Consider the following 19,647-nt stretch of genomic DNA (forward strand, 5'->3'; position numbering starts at 1 on the left):
TGCAGGGTCTGACCCACTGCCTATTGGCCAAGCTTTGTTTTTTTCTCCTGAAAGACCAAGTTTTAGTTTTCCTCACGTGTTGTATCTCTAAGCAACTTAGAAGTAACTAGTACGTAGAAATGACAAATACTATTTATTGAATGAGAGGCATCATTTATTTGCTGAATTAATATTCTCTGTTGCTGTCAACATACAGGCACTGGAGGGTCTAACTGACCAGTCCCTCCCTGGGTGCATGCTAAGGCCTCAAACTGGTGGGTCCTCTAGGCAGAACCATCCTGAGCAGTGGGTCTCGGGGCTTCTCCCCGGAACCTTGGTTCTGCAGCTAGAACAGAAATGTGCTCTGAAACACCAGGTGGCTGTTGTCAAGCAGAAAACCCTGTTCCTCCAGGAAACCTGACTCCCGTGGTCGCAGCTGTGTGCTAGTCCTCATTACAGGAGACTGACTAACTTTGGAAACGACAGGCTCCATTCAGAATCCCTTTATGTTGTGGCCACAGGCAGCCCTGGCTGTTCTGAAGCATCTCGGGGCCCCCGTCCTTGTGGGGAGACGCACCCCCATATGGTAGGGCTGGCTGGCACGGAAGCTAGTCTCTGAGCTGCGTGTGGTTGGATGTGCACCCCCTCTGCTCAGTCATCCTCTCGATGAGGATGTGGCATCTACTGATTGGAGAGCATGGGTCCACGTTCAGAGACTGGTTGGAATACGAGGCTGCTGAGTGACCCTGGGCAAGACGCTTGACCTCTCCCAGCTTCAGTTCCTTTATTTTTAAAAAGGGGTAAATAATGTAATGGGGTTTCCCTCCTAGCTCAGTTGGTAAAGAATCTGCCTGCAAAGCAGGAGACCCAGGTTCAATGCCTGGGTCAGGAAGATCCCCTGGAGAAGAAAATGGCAATCCACTCCAGTGTTCTTGCCTGGAGAATCCCAAGGAGAAGGAGCCTGGTGGGCTATAATCCATGGGATCGAAAGAGTCGGACATGACTTAGTGACTAAGAACCAAATGATGTAAAGACTGGGGTTCCCAGATGGTGCTAGTGGTAAAAAGTCTGCCTGCTAATGCGGGAGACACAAGTTCGATTCCTGGGTTGGGAAAACCCCTGGAGTAGAAAATGGCAACCCAGTCCAAGTATTCTTGCCTGCAGAATTCCACAGACAGAGTAGCCTGGTGGGCTATGGTCCATGGGGCCACAAAGAGTCGGACATGACTGAGCATTCATGCATACAATGTATTATGAAGCTGAGTGAGTGTCCCTAGGAGTCCTGGCTATTGCATAACTTGGGCCCTACGGACATAATGGGTGTTGAGAAATGATGCCTGAAAGCCCCCTGTCCCCATCCCCCCAAGTGTGTGTGCCTCTCCAAGGCCCATGCTGGTGCAGAGGGGAAGCCTGACTGGCATTTGTGTGCATTTAAATCCGTGCTGTTTGGACGGGGCTGTGCCCCTGGGAGCTACTGATGTCATCAAGCCTTCTGAGCAACTTAATGTGTTTGGTGAGGTAACATTTAGATGTATTTACATTCTCTACTTAATTAAGGATGCTCATCAAACCCATTTGGGCAACTTGATATTAAAAGAAGAGCAAGTAATCTTTATGGGGAATCATCCTCCATAGAAAGATTAAGTCAAGATTGTGGAATGCTTGGGCGGGAAACATTAACAAACCGTCCGGCTCTTAGACGGGAGACTTGGGGGAAGAAATAAAAAGAAGGCCCTGGGTTGTCATTGCAGCCCTGCCTCGCTCTCAGGCTGTGCCAGCCAGGCCACCCGTGAGCTGCGAGCCCATTAGGAGAACAGCTGCCCTAAAAGAGGAGCAGGCCACTGCTTCTATTTATTAAATCTGGGGAGAGGCTCCATCCATCACAGCAATAGGTTTTAAGTGTTTGCCGGGCCAGGGAGAGCCCCGTGAGCGCTCTTTGAAGTGTCTTTACTGAAGGTAAACATCTGAGGGACATAAATAGCTCGCTCCCTGACGATGAGGAACCTTGTAGGAGGGGTGGGTGCAGGAGCTGGCGCACATCTGAAAAGGAAAGGCAATAAAGGATCTTTGGGCAGTAATTTGTACATTTTCTGTGCTTTGATATGTTAACTAGATTCTTAAAAAATGAAATTCTTGCCTTTTGAGGTCCTGGAGTAGCAATGCCTCCAGGAGGGCCGTGGGGGGGGGGGGCGGTGAGTAGGATGACCTCCTGGACAAGACGTGGTGACTGGGGGTGCTGCCCTGTCCAGGATCTGGCCACAGGGCCAGCGTGGGCCTCTTCTGCCTTCACAAGCCTTGTGCATCTCGGAAGTTTCTCCTAAACAGGACACATCCATTCTGAAAATCAGCAGTGCTCTGTTGTCCTTGTTTGGCCACTCAGGTGTTTCCGACTCTTTGCGACCCCATGGACTGCAGCACGCCAGGCTTCTCTGTCCATCACCAACTCCCAGAGCTTGCTTAGACTCAAGTCCATCGTGTCGGTGATGCCATCCAACCATCTCATCCTCTGTTGTCCCCTTCTCCTCCTGTCTTCAATCTTTCTCAGCATCAGGGTCTTTTCCAATGAGTCAGTTCTTCTCATCAGGTGGCCAAAAGTTTGGAGTTTCAGCTTCAGCATCAGTCCTTCCAATGAATATTCAGGACTGATTTCCTTTAGGATGGACTGGCTGGATCTCCTTGCAGTCCAAGGGACTCGCAAGAGTCTTCTCCAACACAGTAGTGCTCTAGAGGACTCATTTTAAAAACTCACACCCTCCACACCATCTTAAAACCCAATAGTTCTGGATTTTTCAGTGCAGTGCTTTTAAAGCCTCAAGGAGGTTGACTGATTATGTTACGTTTCCACGATGGGTCACATGGTGTTGCCTGTTATTCGACACGATTTGTGATAAAATTGAGAGCTGGCTGTGCAAACCAAGAGGAAGTGAGGTCTTCCAAAAGTGGATTTTTTTCTGCACCTGTATTTGGTTGCTAAAACTTGAGTCCTGTCTTTGACTTTTGACGAGTTGCTGGCTGTTGGAGGCTGTCACTGGCTGAATGGAACCTGGGTCCCGAGTGCGTCCCTGGATCTGCTGGTGGTGTCCCTGGGCTACCCTGGGAGCAGGCGGCATGGAGCCGGTGGGTGGTGCTGCCGTGTGAGCAGAGACGTCCAGTGGAGGCTGGTTATAAGGGCGCAGCGAGCCGAGGGGGCGGAAACATGCTGCCCAGTCGCCCTAAGAGCCGTGCCCGTGCTTGGGTCCTGGAAACGTGGGCAGATCCCCACGACACTGTCCTTCAGTCCCCTCCCCGGTCCCGCAGGGGCTCCTGGCCTGGCTGCAGGCCCCCGTCTGCCTCCTTTGTCTCCCCGGCCTCCGAGGCACGAGCTCATGTGAGGACCTCAGCCTGTTGCCCCCGAGTGCAGCCGAGGTCAGGCTGAGCATTCGGAGACCAGCAGATCCAGGCTGCGTGAGACCCCCTCCTCAGGGAGAGCCCCCTCCTGAGCCAGCACGGCCAGAGTGTCCTCAGGGTGCTCAGGGCAGGAGGGCGGCTCCCGTGGGCGCTCCTCACATGGCCCCCACCCCGGCTTCGGCCATGCAGCCCCCAGAGCACGGCGCCCCGGGGGGCTCCCAGATGCCCCAGCATGCGTTTCCCAGACCACGGGGTTCATGACACAGTGGATGCCAGCAGCATTCGGACAGAAGCAAAAGGCAACGTGGGAGGGTGAAGAGCCGGGAGTCCCAGGCTGCCATCCGGCAGCTCCGTCCACTCCTTGGGCTTGGAGTCCAGCAAGGCCTGTGCAGGGCATGAGCCTCCCTCGCTTGGCCAGCACCCCGACGGCATCGTGTCTGGTGTGGGAGGCTCAGCCCGCTCCTCACTGACCACCCCCAGAAGAGTTGTATGTAAATTGAATTTAAACAAATCATACTTTGCATCTCACATTTTCTCAGGGAATTTACTTTCTTCTCCCTTGAAAGAAATTAGAGATAATACTGTTTTAAAGAATAGAATCTTCCTGCCGTGTGAATTGTTATTCTTGTGTTTATCTGTTTTCTCACTCAGGTTTCCGTGTGACGCTTTCTTTCTCTGTTTTCACGCCGGGTGCCTCTTTCAAAAGGTTAGCAGTCATTGACTCCCACTCCTGCTCTCCACACGCGCGGTGTAAACATTTTCCTTGAGAGAGGTGGCATCTTCGGACCACTGATTGGCCTCCCTCCTGCACTCCTCTTCCATCCTTCTTCGCTCTTTGCTTTTTAAATCTTATCCTGACCTGAATCCTCTAAACGTCCAGCCTGGAGGCGTTCCACAGAGAACTGAAACTAACACGGCTGAATCAATGCCTGACTGGAGCCCCCAGCCAGCCTCCTGGTTTCCAGTGCCCCCGGGGGAGCGGAGGGCCTGGTTCACCCACAGCCTGCATCCTCTCACGCGCGTTTGCTGAACCTCCCGTGTGTTCGGCGGTGCTCTTGGCCTTGGAAACAGAAGAAAACATAAGACACAGCCCTGGTCTCAAGGAGTGGATGGTCTGAAAGAGAGGGAGGGGCGGACCTTGGCAGAGAAGAATGGCCCGCTCCGCACTAAGGTGACTGACTGCAGAGAGCGTGGCTGAGCCCCGGGCTGGGCTGTCTGGGACCCCGGGGGCAGAGAGCTGCCCTGGGTCTTGCGTAGGTACCAGCTGGCCGGTTTCTCAGGCTGTGGAGGTTGAGGCAGCTTTGCGGAGACTGGGGTGAGGTGCCTGGGCCCTTACGTGGCTCAGGATGGAGGGGAGATGGGGGGAGGCAGCCGTGCAAGCAGGCAGGTCAGGTTTGGGACGCGGGCCTGTGTCCCAGCGGTCTGCATCTTCCCGAGTCTCTGAGGCTCCAAATCCCTTTCTGGCCCTAAAATCTCGGCCTCTCCCCAGGCCATGAGACACGGTGCGTCTGCGCTGGCTCTCCCTGGGACGAGCCCTCAGTGGTGTTCACCAGCGGGTAGCGACGGGGACGGGCTCACCCATCCTCGCGAGTGTGTCTCTTTGGACAGCGCGGTGGGGGTGGAGCTCAGTCTCAAATTCCGTTCAGACCGCCCACTGCTCTTCTGAAGTTGCTGTGTTCTGGGCCCGGGAAACTCTGATTTTAATCTTGTGGCTGAACTTACACATTTCCCAGCAAACTCTCCAGGAAAGAAGAGGATCCTGCCGGGGGTGTCTGATGGCAGCAGCGGTTCTCGTTCTCGTGTGTAAGGCGATAGCCCTGGAACTGTCTCAGGTGTGCGGCTGGGGCATTTCCACGCACACGAATCTTTGGCAAATTCCTCTACGGACAGAATTCTGAAATAAGTCTCTGGGTAAAGCATTTCTGTGCACGTGAGGATCTAAGCTTGTTGGCGAGCAAAACGAGATGGGTCTAAGCTCCCCGAGGTCTGAGGACTCTGATGGGTGGCTTGCCCTCCCCCGCTCCTTCATTAGCTTGTGCAGTGGGTTCGCCTGCATGGAGCTCTGGGCCAGTGACGCTGTGACTCGCCCTGACGGAGCCTCACCTACCACGTGTGTCCCCTCTGTGAGGGGAGTCGCCACCTTCCTGAGCTCAGGGCATCCGCCAGCCTACCAACACCCCACACGGGGCTGCAGTAAACAGGGAGACCACCAAGGAAAAGCATGAAAATCGGAGAAACGTGGCCCTGGATGGACCCTGACGGGACATGTGTTTCCAGGCCAAGAGCTGGAGGCTGGTGCCACCTGCTTGCTGTCGGTGGGATGGGCACTTGGCACGTCTGGCCCATCTGTGAAGTCCCACGAGGCCCTGGGCGTTAACTTGAGGAGACAACACGCTTCAGAGGGTGGGCAAATCTGCAAGACCAGAACCCACGAATCATGAGGATGGGCACTATCTGATTCTGTTCAGGAAGCTCCTGACGTGGAGAAGCCAAATATTCCCGTCTTCCAAGGGAAACCGAAGCAGGCTTCTCGATGAATTCAGAGCAAGGATGAACAGAAGGCCGCCAAGGGGGCTTGGCCAAGGGCGCTCACGTCAACAGTTTTGTAATAGCGAGGGTTTCCAGCCCCTGCACCTTCGTGATGTAACCGCTTGTTCTGTGTCAGCTGCCATGAGCCAGGGGAGCGGGTTGGGGGGAGAAGGCACATAGAAGCAGAAATGCTTGTTTGTTTTGGACCTTCCCCGACCTTGCTGGCCATTTAGTGATGTTCTTTTCTGTTGCTTTGGCTCATTAAAAACATGATCCTTCCTCAAATCTGCACTTCGTACACTCTGAACGTTCAGTATGATTGTCAACTGTTATTTTGCCGATGGGAACAGGAAAGAAAAGACATTGCTTGCAGGTCTGTGGCTGCTGCTGATGGCACGTATTTGTTTAGACGTGAGTTCCAGAGGCAGGTGTGGACCACAGTGGGCTTGTTTTTAGCTGACTTATATCCCTGTTAAAGACACAGTGGATTTTCCTGTAAATTTGTTATTATTTTTTATTATTGGCATTAGCATTAATCTCTCAGAAAATGAATATGAAGTAGGGAAAGCATCCTGGCCTCCCTGGCAGGACCTTCTGCAGGCTCTGCATCCGCGGCTTGAATGGAAGCGTTTCCTCTCGGCCGGCATTCAGTCAGGGCTTGTCTCCGTGTCCCTGGGCCGTGGCATAACTCTAATATTGACCTTAACCGAAGTCCTTTGTTTTCTACCCTAACAGCCTGAAGCATTAAAAATGCGTGTTTACTTAATTTGTCCTGGCATGCAGTGTAATTACAAGCAGTTTGTTTTCTCTGTTGTAAAATATGGTCTGGAGAAGGAATAAAGTAATGTGGAAAATTAACATTGTGATGTACTGTATCGCGGAGCAACACTAAAAATGCCTGCCAGTGCTCATACTGGAGGTGCTATTTGTGTCGTGTGCAAGAGCAATAAAGAATTAAATGCCTCTTTCTCAACTATATTTGCATGATTTTCAACTGCAGTAAAATTAATCTGATCTGCCTCTGAGAATAAACACCACCATGACAACAAAACCAAAGATCCCCCAGAGTCGGCGGAGTGCTCACAGCTTTGAGTTCTACCTCGGCGTTTGTTCTGTGGATGAATTTCAGGGACACCATCCTTGGCTGAGTCCCAAAGGTGACAGACACACCGTGGGTGTCCCCAGGGACTCCGCAGGTGTGTCTCTTGGGCCCGGGTGGAGGGGGCCCTGGACAGAGGGTAGCACTGCCGGCCGCCCCGAGCCTCCATCCCACCCGCCCCTGGAGGTCTCAGTCCTGTGCAGAGGGTTCCCAGTCCTCTCTGTGAAGGACACTGTATAAATAATAAATTGTACTGTATCATTTATCAAGCTTCAAGTGCTCACAGAAAGAAACACAGTAAGCCTCTGACAACACAGGTAACAAATTCCTCAATTTGCCCAGGGGCAAGTTAGGACAGCGTCTGTCTGGGCGGCGCTTCCCTCAGTGGCTTCCTCCCGGCTCTGCGGGATGTTTAGACAAGCTGCTGGAGCAGACGCCCCTGGGCCACTTCTGAGCTTCTGTCCGCTCTCTGCTGGGTGACCTGCCCGAAACCGGCCTCACCTGTCGCAAGGGACTTTAGACCGTTGTTGCCGCTCACTCAGTCGTGTCCAGCTCTTTGCGACCCAGGGACTGCAGCACACCAGGCTTCCTGTCCTTCCCCAACTTTTCCAGAGTTTGTCCAAACTCAGGTCCACTGAGTCAGTGATGCCACCCAACATCTCATCCTCTGTCGTCCCCTTCTCCTCCTGCCTTCAGTCTTTCCCAGCCTCAGGGTCTGTTCCAAAGAGTCGACTCTTCTCATCAGATGGCCAATGTGTTGTAGCTTTGGCTTCAGCATCAGTCCTCCCGATGACTATTCAGGGTTGATTTCCTTCAGGATGGACTGGTTTGATCTCCTTGCTGTCCGAGGGACTCTGGGCTTGCTGTAAACACAGTCCCTCGGGGACATTTGAGGCTTTTGTGCTTGTCTTTCTGGTGAAGCCACAGTGTCGGGGCCCTGAAGTATCTCAAAAGCGTGGGCAGTTCTGTGCAGAGGGTCCCCAGGTGGGAGACCTACGACCCTGAAGGGGCCTTCTGTGTCTCAGGAGGGGTGCCTCAGAGCCTGGGCTGTGGACAGAACCTGGATTACCCAGCGGACCCCCTCCTGGCCCTGAAGCCTGGCCCACAGCTCCCCTGAGAGGCTGGGTGATGACAAGGGTCAGGGCTCTAACAACAGTCAAGGAGCGAGAATGCTCCTGGCCTTGCCAGCCAGTGGTGGGAAAGTCGTTAGACAAGGTCAGGCTCCGCAAACATCTCAGGGCTAATTCCTCCTGTAATTCATGACCTTTGGGAGTGGAATCAATAGCGTTAGAAAACGCGCGTCCACCAGACGGCCCTTCCTGGCGAGCAGGAGCGTCTTGTCTTGGCGATGTTTGTGTTCTGTCTGCTCAGAGCGGCGATGCTGATGGCGGTGACCTCGGCCCCCACCCCACCCCCGCCTGGGCCGTGCAGGCAGCTCTGTCTCCTGTCAGCTCCCCCGTGTCCACTTCCTCCGAGAAGGGACGTGTTGGGGCTGCCTGAGAGCCAGCTGCCGCCCCCAGGAACCCAGGATGGGGGTACTCAGACTCCCCTACCAGCTTGCAGAAGAGGCCTTACACTTCATCCCAAGTTTCATGCAGAGAGGGTAGTCAGAGAGAAGGGGAGGCAGGGGGAGAAGGTGGGCATCCCGCTGCGTCTTTTCCACCCAAGGACCTTGCAGGAGACGTGGGAGAACGCACTGGGCTGGTTTCTCCCCAATCTCGCTCCTCCCGAGTGTGGACTGCACTCCATTTTGGAGTCACTGCCCGTGTGTCTGTTGATCTCGTGCATGACTGACCCCCTCCTGCAGCGGGGCGTGGCAGGCTCCCCGGTGTGGGGAGGCACACACCTCCTGGGACTCTGGACACGCAGCAAACAGGTGACAGTGGCCCGGAAATCGTGTGGTTGGGGTGGAGCCCGTGTCAGGATGGGCGTGCTCGGTGTCGGCGTGGGGGCTTTGCCAAGCAGTCTCTCTGTGGGGCCCGGGGCCCTCTGTCCTCTCCCGCCTCCCCCAGGCTGCACGCTGGGCCTGCCTTCAGACTCCGACCCTCCAGGTCTGGCTCTAGGCTCCAGCTTGTTCTGCATTTGGCGCTGGGCGTGGGTCCTGCCCGCTGGTGCCGCGGCCCCGCTTAACGTAGCTCCGTCTGTGCTCGGCGGGGCTGCTGACTCTGGTGGCGGGGGGCAGCTGGGAAGAGAAAGGGGGGACCCTCCTCATCCCAGAGGCCTGGGCGAAGCTGGTGGCCCCACTGCTGCCAGAAGGCCACAGTGTAGACGCGTCCAGGGCGCCTGGAGGTGGGTGTCCTGGACGGTCACTGGAGAGGCGCGGGGCATGAGGAGAGGGCGCAGGGTCAGCACCCCGGCGCCTGTCTGGAGCCCCAGCTCCCAGTGAGCACGGCCCCCCAGTGGCCATTCCTGGCTCAGATGTCAGGACACACCTGCCTCCTGACCTTGGGCGTGTGCGGGTGTGGAAAAGCTCTTTGGGCCTAAGGGCTTCGCAATGTGGTTTCACAGGGCCCCTGACGCACCCATGCCCACAGGCCTGGGGTGTCTCCTGGGGCAAGGAGACGGGTTGGTTCAGTCAGGGCTGTCCTGTGTCCGTGAGAAGGTCGAGCGCCCCTGGGTTTCCTGCGCCTCATCCCTGCCCTGCCCGGGCTTCCTAGGCACCTCGGACATGCCCTCCCTGCAGCCTTCCACGGACCCACAGTGTACCTGGGACCAGCTCTGGGCCTCCCGCTCAGCCTCCTTGGCCCCTGTCACTCACTCGCTGCCGGGATGACTTTGCCTGCTGGTCTGGTCTGTCTGTGAGAACATTCGTGATGTGCTTCTGCAGGGTCCATGTGCCCTGCAGACCTGTAGACTGAACAAGCAGGTCCTCTGACTTTTCAGGGGAAGTGGTTGCGGTGGGATTACCTTCACAAACTGATGAACTGCAAAAATATGCCAGTATAAAGTGTGAAAGTGTTTTTTATTTTCACTTTTCCATAGAACTTCCAGGGGAACCTCCATCAGACTGTAAACATCAGGCAGCACTTGAGGGAGAAGCTGGGGCCGGAACCTGCCCAGGCCAGAACCGCTGCCTATAGAATACTGAGAGAGGGCTTCAGCTCAGCCGTAATGTGGAAACACCTGCAATTGAAGGAGGAACCACTGGTTACGTCGCATCTTATACTCGTATAAATGTTTCGGGCTTCTCCCTTCTGCCACGTATGGTGTTAAAGTCTGGAAGACCGGCAGCCTCTTTTTAATGTCCTCAGTGGACAGTGAGGGACGGGCTTTGTGGAGGCGGTTTTCCTTTAGTGGACAGACTTATAGGCATTTTGCTCTGAAAATGTCATTTTCCAATTGTCTGTTTCCTTCTGCTGCTTGGTCTCTTCTCACTGTGTCTGTGGAGACGCAGCTGTGATGCCCATCCTCAGGGCCCCTGGCCATCGGGTCCAGCTGCTGGCTGGGGGTGGGGGACTAGGGTTGCCATCGGCTTTCTTCTGGGTGGAGTCTGAGTCATCTGGAAACGGTGTTCCTGAGTGTGAATCCGAGGGTCACTGACCCCCTTTGGGTGGTCGTCACAACGTGGGACCACGGTCAGGACTCCATCAGCTGTCCCCCTTGAGGTCAGCGTTGTGGGAGGTTGCAAGTGGTCAGGCTTGCTGGAAACGTGCTTGTGAGGGCCTGGGGGTGTGAGGGCCTTAGGGACGCTCTCCGTCCTCTCCTGCTGTCTGTCTGTCCAGCCTTCTTCACGTCATAAGCACCACACTTTTTGTCCTCTGGCCCCGTTTTGGAAGGGACATTTTGCCCCTTCTAGATGGTTTAAAAAGGCACTTTCTTTTCTCTAGTGCTTCCAAATGGGCCACTGTGTGCTTTTGGGCTATGCTTCCCTGCCTCCCCTTGTTAAACCGAGACTCCAGCTGGTATTTGAAGTCTGTGGAGTAAGTGTGAGGGATGCACAGACTGATGGATCTTGCCTGTGACAGTAATCAGTGAGGTGTCATAATAGTGACTTTCCATTTCTCTCATTTCTTCTATGTTTATTTATTAGATATATTCCCCTTAAGGACGTGTCCCCCCTTCTTCCTGTCAGTGTGTTCTGACTTATTTGATCCCATGGTGGGGTTAGGATGCTTTAGGCTGGTCCTAGTATGTATCAACAGGGTTCTTGTATAAAGCATGGCTGGAAATGTCTGTTGGAATTAAATCTTGTTACTGGGATTCATCCAGGAAATATTAATATGTCTGGTGTAATTTTATTTTCTATTCAAGTTCATAACATTTTTCTCATGCCCTTCTTTGTACCTTTGGTACTGAATAATGAATAATGAGCGTTCACTTAAAAATATGATTATTTTAAGATTTTTGTCCACTTAGAACACTATCTTATGATTCAAAAGCCTAAGTATTGATGTAAATGACATGAGTTGAGGGGACTACAGAGGATGAGATGGTTGGATGGCATCACTAACTCGATGGACATGAGTCTGAACAAGCTCTGGAAGTTGGTGATGGACAGGGAGGCCTGGGATGCTGCAGTTCATGGGGTCGCAAAGAGTTGGACACAACTGAGTGACTGAACTGAACTGATGTAAATTCTTTGAGATAATCATATAGAGTGTCATTATAAGTTCATATATTTAAATAGGGACATGGTAAAATGGTTGGATGGCATCACTGACTCAATGGACATGAGTTGGAGCAAATCTCTGGAGATAGTGAAGGACAGGGAAGCCTGGTGTGCTGCAGGCCATAGGGTTGCAGAGAGTCAGACATGACTTAGTGACTGAACAACAACAACAAAAACTCATAGGACATAGGAAGCTAAAAAGTCATCAATGGAATTGTCTAATTTAGAAACGATGGGGAAAGTAGACACTCTTGGAGAAAACATCTTTACAGGCACCATATATCCTTACCCTTCAGTCTTTCTAAAGAAATGACACATGGATATTAAAGAATATTTTTGCAAGATTGAGTGAGTTGGATGTGTTCTCATGCACATAAGTGTTTTACTGCCCTTTAGCAGCTGGTCTTAGCCAAGAAAGCGAGATATTTCCCGCTAAGCTTTAAATCAGCTGTTTTATAGAGCACAGAGAATTTTTTATTATAACATAATTCTGTACATAAAATATCACATTAGAAGAAGAAGAAGATAAAGTTTTGTACTTTCATTCTCCATTTATTTGACTGAAAACAATTGCAAGGGAATCTAACCAATCAGAGTCCTTGTCGTGAAGCCAAGAGGATTGGAAGCTCAGGTGGGAGGATGGAGGGGTGTCTCCAGGGACCAGACCCCGAGTCTTTAGGGGTGGGGGGGGTGGAGCGAGTCTCCAGGGACCAGATCCCTGAGTCTTCAGGGGCGGGGGATGGAGTGAGTCTCCAGGGAGCAGACTCCCACGTCTTCAGGGGTGGGGGGGTTGGAGCGAGTCTCCAGGAACCAGACCCCTGTGTCTTCGGGGGTGGGGTCTTCAGCAAGCATATGGAAAGGTCTCTTCAACGGTGCGGGACACAGAGGAGGGCTGATGAGAGGAGTGAGGAGAGGAGGAGGGCAGCGAGAGGTTGGAGCACAGCCACACGTTGGGGGGCTTGCTGCTGGGGGTCCCCCATCCACAGACGGGATGCCGCCCAGCCCAGGTTAGAGGCGCCCACTTGCTTCCCCTGGGCTGGCACTGCAGGGCCGTCTTCTCTGCAGATCCTTCCACCTGGGGGTCTTCTGCTGTTCCCCCACAGGTGTGTTCTCAGGAGCTCCTGCCCACAAACCTGCTCCCACATCTCAGAGCCGTGTTGCCACCCGATAGAAGTAGAAAGGATTAATTTTTTGAGCATATCAAGATGCCCTGTAAAGAGCCAGCCTCCACTCTCTTACATTCTAAGTGTATTGCACACAGGCTGTAATGGTGCATTTTGCCTGAAATCATGGGGGAGAAACATCAAGATCCACCTTTTTTGAAAAAAAGAGAATTCTGCCTTCACATACACTCGTTCTCTTCTGTGATTTTAGCTCATCTGATGCTCTTGTCAGACAGCCTCAAATGTCTCCATGCCTTTGAAACCCTGGCTGTCAGGATAATTAAAACTTTCCATTCTATTTTTCTGCAGTTAGGTTGATGAATAGCAAACAAAGTTTCTAGAGGCACAGTCCCTCAGGCTCACCAGCAGTTATCTCTGCCTATTCGACCTCATGGAAGTACTACTAATGTTTTCCACTCTTTGTTAGGGGAGCGGGCAATTACACTTTATGCAAAGAAAAGTTCAGCTGAAGAGTTAAGTTGATACTTCAGAGGATGTGACCAGAGAGTGTGAGGACCACGGACAGCTCCATGGCCAGAAAGAGTCTGCAGGCCTGGAAGGCAGGACCAACATGGGAATGGGGATGGGGAGAGCACCTGGATCCAGCTGTTACCCTGGCAACCGCTGCTCCTACCCCATGAGCATCTTCACAAGGGAAAGGACTTAGCATCTCTGTTCAACAGATGGGAACAATGCAATGAGCCTTCCAAAGCTGTGAGCTGTCCAAAGACGGTGCGTTTCTGATGGGGGCGCTGGAACAGGTTTCTTCTCTGTTGTCTTGTTTTTAGGTGTCATGCTAGCATGGCTATACCACCCTATCTAGGAACAGCGAAAAAATGCACGTCTATTTCTCAAAATGGCCTGCTTCTGTTCCTAGTCGACATTGTACATTTGTCATTTTATTTTGTCTGATACCTTCTGTAGCTCTTGGGTGCCTACTGTCATTAAACAAGAAAACGTGCCCTTCCCACATGGTCAGTGAGGGTTAACCAGCATGCCAGGAGCTCCTAAGCCACTGCACAAGCTGCTTTCCTCGTTGGTCTGCCCACACATAATCTGTGCTTCTCTCCTGGTCCCTGTCATGTCCTCATTCAGTTTATATGTGCCACTTTGTCTAGAAGACCTGGTTTCCTGGGGCAAATTTGTTCTCCTCTTTCTTGCGCCTGTGTTCAGCACAAGGCTGGGCGTTTTGCAGGTGTTCATCATGTGCTGTGAGAAGACTGTTCGCTGCAATCTGTAGGCACGATATTCAACCCTGAGCATGAAGATACACTTCTTTAGAAAGCATGGAGCAAAGTTTGAGCAGGATGTCTGATCACTCAGTTAAATATATGCAGTGTTATGACTTTTCCAGTGAAGAAGTGACCATGTTTACCAAAGTGACTGTGAGTGACTCCTTCTTTCCCAAGGTCACACAACACAGAGCAGGAGAGTCCCTGGACATCCAACTGGGTCCTCCAGAAACTAATGTCCTTGAAGCTGCAGAGTGTTCTCCTCTTTCTCCTGATCAACGCTATTTACAAATCTTTTATTAACTGTCCTAAGGGCTTCCCAGGTGATGCTAGTGGTAAAGAACCTGCCTGACAATGCAGGAATCATAAGAGATGTGGATTTGATTCCTGGGTCAGGAAGATCCCCTGGAGGAGGGCATGGCAACCCACTCCAGTATTCTTGTCTGGAGAATCCCATGGACAGAGGAGCCTGGTGGGTTATGGTCCACAGGGTCACAAACTGTTAGACACAGCTGAAACGACTTAGCACATAAACTCAGAGGCTCTGTAGTTGTATTTTCAAAGAGCCCTCAGCAGAATCTCCTGGGGGTACTAGTTAAAAGTGCAGAATATTGGGCCCCATGCCCAGACCTGTTGGGTGCAAAGCCCTGGGCATGGGGTGAGGGTTTTGCATTTTTATTGTTTAGACCATATGTGGATTCCTGTGCACAGAAAATTTGGGAACAGCAAAAAGCAAGTCTTTTGAACTTTTTCGTACTGCTTTTTGCAGAGCCAGCTTCAGTAATTTGGGCTCCTTCTTCCGTGGTGTAGGAGGTGCTGTCCACATGGGGGGTTATTTGTAGCCCCCGGCCGCCCCTGCATCTTGGTGGAGCCAGTGACTAGCTCTCACCAATGGAGTGGAATGGAAGTTGCATATGCCCCTTCCAGGCCAGTGTGTTGATCTGCCAGTGGTCTTTCCCACCATGGTTGGTGCAGGGACATCTGAAGCCCAAGAAGAAGGAGACGCCATGGACGGAGGGAGCCTGGCTCACAGAAGGGCCATGAGGAGGGCAGCCAGTGGCCGGCAGAAATAGCCACATTGGATTGCTAAGAGAATGGGAAACAATGGGCCAAACTGCTGAAGCTTGGGGGCTTATTTTTTACTCGCTCTGGACGTGGGTGCAGGTGTGATAAAACCCAAAACTCTGACTCAGTTGTAGCAGTCTGTGGATGGATGGTGAGGTTGGCACTGCAGGCTGCAAGGCTGGGAGGCCCATTAAACCCTGGCAGAACGTTTGGCAGAACCGTCACCTGCAATGACTCAGGAAGGCTGGCCTCCTTGCTGTGGAGCCCCTGGCTGTGGGGGGCTTTCAGGGAGAGCCAAGACACTCGTGTTCGCCGGCTGCCTGGCCATTACAGGGACTTCCCTGGTGGCTCAGGGGTAAAGAATCCGCCCGCAGTGCAGGGACAAGGGTTCCATCCCTGTCTGGGGAAGATCCTTGAAGAAGGAAATGGCAACCCACTCCAGTATTCTTGCCTGGAGAATCCCATGGACAGGAGCCTGGTGGGCTACAGTCTACAGGGTGGCAGAGTTGGACACGGCTGAGTGACTGACACGCATGCAGGCCCGGCAGGGAGGTGCTAAAGGAGGCAAGCTCAGGCCCTGGTCGGTGGGTTCCAGGTAGAAATAGGAGAAGAGCCCAGGTGAGACTTCAAGGGCCTTGCAGGACTGGAAGAACTTGCTTCTGGATCTTAACAGGTGACAGGTGAGACTGAAGGATATTTTCAGTTATAGAGGCTTCTGTTGAGCAAGATGAGTTGCTCTGTCTCACTGCGGTGGAGGGCTATCCTGCTTGTGTTCCAGGACGTCTCAAGGTGGGGGCTGGGGGGAGGGTGGGGGGCCCAGAAAAGCAAGTGCACAGTGGGGCAGGGGTTGTGGGGAGGCCAGGAAGGCCCGAGGCCCAGACCCCTGGAGGCCAGGACAGCCAAACTGAAAGTCCTCGCAGAGCCCGAGCCTTGGGGACCCCACTGCACCCTGATCCACACAAGCAGGGCCCCCTGCCTCCTCAAGACTTCAGGTGTGGCCAGGAGGTGGATGGGTCCAGGAGGGTCCCCAGGGTGGAGAGGGAACTGGCCACAGCCTGCCCCTAGCTCACAGGCCCCTGGGAAGACACGTGGGCCCCGACTGGGCTTCATGTCCCCGAGCGCCTGGAGCCGGAGCTGAATGCGGTGACTTGGGTGCTGAAGTCAGGGTTCAGTCCCCAGGTGGGAGCCGGGGAGGGATGCCTCACCCCCCCGGGGTGCATCCACCACCCACTTTGCTGTGGGACTGACTCTGGGTCAAGAGCCTCTGAGGACTTTTTGGTGGAGATATGTGACTCTTGAATGCTCCGGGATAGGATTTTTGTAAACTTTGAGGTGATAAAAATTGGAATAGGGTCAGTTATGTACAATTTCATTATCAACCATTCTATTAAAACAGTGAAAACAGGCCAAATTTTTTCATGCAAACTAGTCTAGTGTTATAATTAAAAACCCAGACCCAAACCAAACTAAAAAATAAATTGGAGATTGAGAGGCTGAGCTGATAATTCACAGATAAGATTTGCCAGGTGAATGAGACCTTTGTGAACAGGAGATTACATGGACACCCAGAACAGCTCACTAGTTTGTTAAGTATCTAGAGAAGAAATGATAACACTGGGAGTTTCAATAAAGGTATGCATTTTATATATACAAGTGTTTTCACGTTAACTCAAAGCAATGGCTTTTATTTATTTAACTTTTTACTGTGTATTGGAGTGTAGCCTACTAGCAACGTTGTGGTAGTCTCAAGTGGGCAGCCATACGCATCTGTCCATTCTCCCCCAGGCTCCCCTCCCATCCAGGCTGCCACGTAGCATTCCGCAGAATTCCCTGTCAGTCCTGTTGTTGTCCGTTTTAAGTACAGCAGTGTGTACACGTTGATCCAAGCCTCCCAACTGCCCCTTACCCCTGGTAACCACAGGTTTGTTCTCCAAGTCTGAGTCCATCTCTATTTTGTAGATAAGTTCATTTGTAGGATTTCTTCTTAGATCCCACATATAAGGGGTGCCAGACTATATTTCTCCTTCTCTGTCTGACTTATTTCAATCAGTATGACAATCTCTAGCATTTATGTTGCTGCAAAGGACATTATTTCATTCTTTTTAATGGCTGAGTAATAGTCCATTGTACATATAAGGTAGCCATTATATTAAATTGTTTTTGTCATAAATATAAATCCCTAGAAGCACTTGTTAGGACACCCTTAAGCCTGAACCGAGGGGTCGTTCATTACAATTCACTGCTTCGTTCAAGTTGCTGAATGCAAATGTCTCCATCTTCACCCTCAGGAGAACCCTCTTGAATGAATGGTTATTTTGTGACCTGTGACAAGCAGGATGGAAGCTTGGGGATCTCGACTTGCTGTGCTTGGCACTAGGGGATTTGTAAGACGGATGCTCATTGTGTGTTCAGGTCTTGGGCCAGTCAGGATACTGGAGGCTCCCCCACCCATCTTGATGGACAGATCCATCTCCACACCCCCAAGTCTTTGCTGGTGCCCCCAGACCGTGGATGACATGGTTGGTATGTCCTGACCGGGAGGCAGAGGAGAGGGAACACACATCCTCGGCCTCTGCGTCCTCCCCTGCCATCACTCTCCGGACAGCTCTCTGCTCCCTTCTGTGCCTCTGCCCAGCTGACCCTCACACTCACACATCTCACTTCTACTTGGTGGTGGTGTGTGTGTGCGCATATGTGTGGGTGCACATGTGTGTGCGCGTGCACGCCTGTATGTTTAAAAATGTCTTTGTGAGAAAACAGTTTCTGACAACTTTCTGATCCAGGAGAGCCTCAGTATTGTGACAATCAGTGATTCCAGAGCCAAAGAGAGTGACCGGTTTCTTGTTACCATGCACTGGCCTGACGCCAGCTGCAGGGGCGTTTGGGAACCCCATGGGCCCCCCATCCGACAGCCGTGCCATCTGAACAGGGACAGGACAGTCTAGAGCTTCCTGGGACACAGGTTGCCTCTGACGGAGATGTTGCACTCTGACTGTACCGCTGGCTTCTGCATCCACGGTGGACTTTCCATCTCACCAACCTTCTCCGTGAGGCTAGGGAACCGAGGGGGCGGGGAGGCAGAGCACCCCAGAAACAACTTTTGGCTGAATGTGCATCTTGTAGCAAAGACTCCATCTGAACTGAAGAGAAATCACTACATTTTTGGTTGACTTGTTGGAAAATGAGGACCAAGGGCTGCATTAAATCAAAGATTGTGAGGTTTATCTACATGTAGGAATACATGAAACTGTGGTTCTGGCCAGAGGTAATTACTGCTGGAAGATGTCCTTTGTCTGCTGACCACAGTAACCCGGCTTCATGGAGCTGCTGGGGAGCACGTCAACCCCTGAGATCCCGCAGGCGGCCCCAGGGTCCCCCAGGTCTGCTCTCCTGCCTGTCTCTCAGCAGGTGAGCGAGCGCCAGTCACATCCTGCTGAGAAGCAAAGTGCAGTGTGAGCCCCTCACGGCACCTGCCCTGAGGGTGGGATACGAGAAGGTGAGTGAGGCCGCTATCGCAAGCTGCCCTTCTGGACCGAGGTCTTCTCTCTGCCCAGGCCCGGTTCCCTGGCTTTATCCTTGTTCTAACATCAGCCCTGTCCACGAAGACAGGAGGATGAACTCTGCAACCTGAACAAGGTTTTTACAAGGTGGTGACAAGCTTTTGAGAATCGTACTTGTTCTGTGGATGCAGCGAAAGCTTGAGGGTTCTTCATTCTGACCCTGGGTCTCAGAACCACCTCCTAAGCACATTGCAGATCATGTCAGCTAAACCCAGTCCACTGGGAACTTCAGGCCAACGGTGGGTCCTTCTCCATCAAATACCCAGAATCTGCTGAGATGTGCCCCCAGTAGGGTGCCCCACATTCCTCCGAGGCTCCCCAGCTCTCTGGGCACTTGTAGTCACGCTGAGAGCCAAGTCTCTTCTCCCAGATGTGCACTCTCTGGAGCTCAGCACCACGAGGCCCACCCGCTCACCAGGTAAGCTGCCTACCCGTGCGGGCTGCAAACACGACCTGGCCACTGCCGTGATTAACACACTCGAACATCCTCACATGGACCCACTGGGGCACCACTCCGTTCAATTCAAATAGCAGGGCCGTGAGGGGTCTGGAGGCACACCCTAGGATTTTGCAGTATGGGTATACGTCATGTGTCACAAAGAAACTCTAGAAGCAATGAAAGGGGTGGAGGAATGAGAATAAAATAAGAATTTTATGTTTGTTGCTAAGAATGTATGGGTGCAGCTGGTGTAGAATTCTAGAGTGGACCTCGTTGGAACCAGCCTCCACCACGACTCTGCACTTCCCTGCCTCTGTCATGAATTACCGCCGAGCAGTCCAATGTTTACTTCTTAGCAGTGAACCTGTGCAAAGCTGGGCTCCAAGACGACAGTGCTGTTAATTGGAAATGCCCCTCAAAGCCTGTCAACATCAGTCCCAGGGCGAATAAGAAGGGCAGGTCTGCCCCGAGCGGTCAGCGGCTCTGCGATTTGGGAGAGGGCGTCTCCGCTGACCTGGAGCTGTATTCAGAACTCACAGCGGATGGCAGGAGGAGAAAGAGCAGGTTCCTTTCAGGCCGCTCTGT

The 19,647-nt window shown here is 52.5% G+C and overlaps 1 long non-coding RNA gene across 6 annotated transcripts in view; it reads left to right on the top strand.

Annotated features, from left to right (window-relative positions):
• The window catches only part of LOC136166232 (uncharacterized), a 47,343-nt gene extending 40,571 nt beyond the window's left edge, over positions 1-6,772 (top strand). For 5 of the 6 annotated variants that reach the window (XR_010662866.1, XR_010662868.1, XR_010662867.1 and 2 more), the window contains one exon: positions 4,018-6,772. This is a non-coding gene — a long non-coding RNA (uncharacterized lncRNA). The remainder of the gene's footprint in view (positions 1-4,017) is intronic. The other variant, XR_010662871.1, reaches the window with a different exon arrangement.
• Positions 6,773-19,647: the final 12,875 nt, after the last annotated feature.

This window comes from Muntiacus reevesi, chromosome 4 (assembly GCF_963930625.1).
Source record: "Muntiacus reevesi chromosome 4, mMunRee1.1, whole genome shotgun sequence".
Lineage (NCBI taxonomy): Eukaryota > Metazoa > Chordata > Mammalia > Artiodactyla > Cervidae > Muntiacus > Muntiacus reevesi.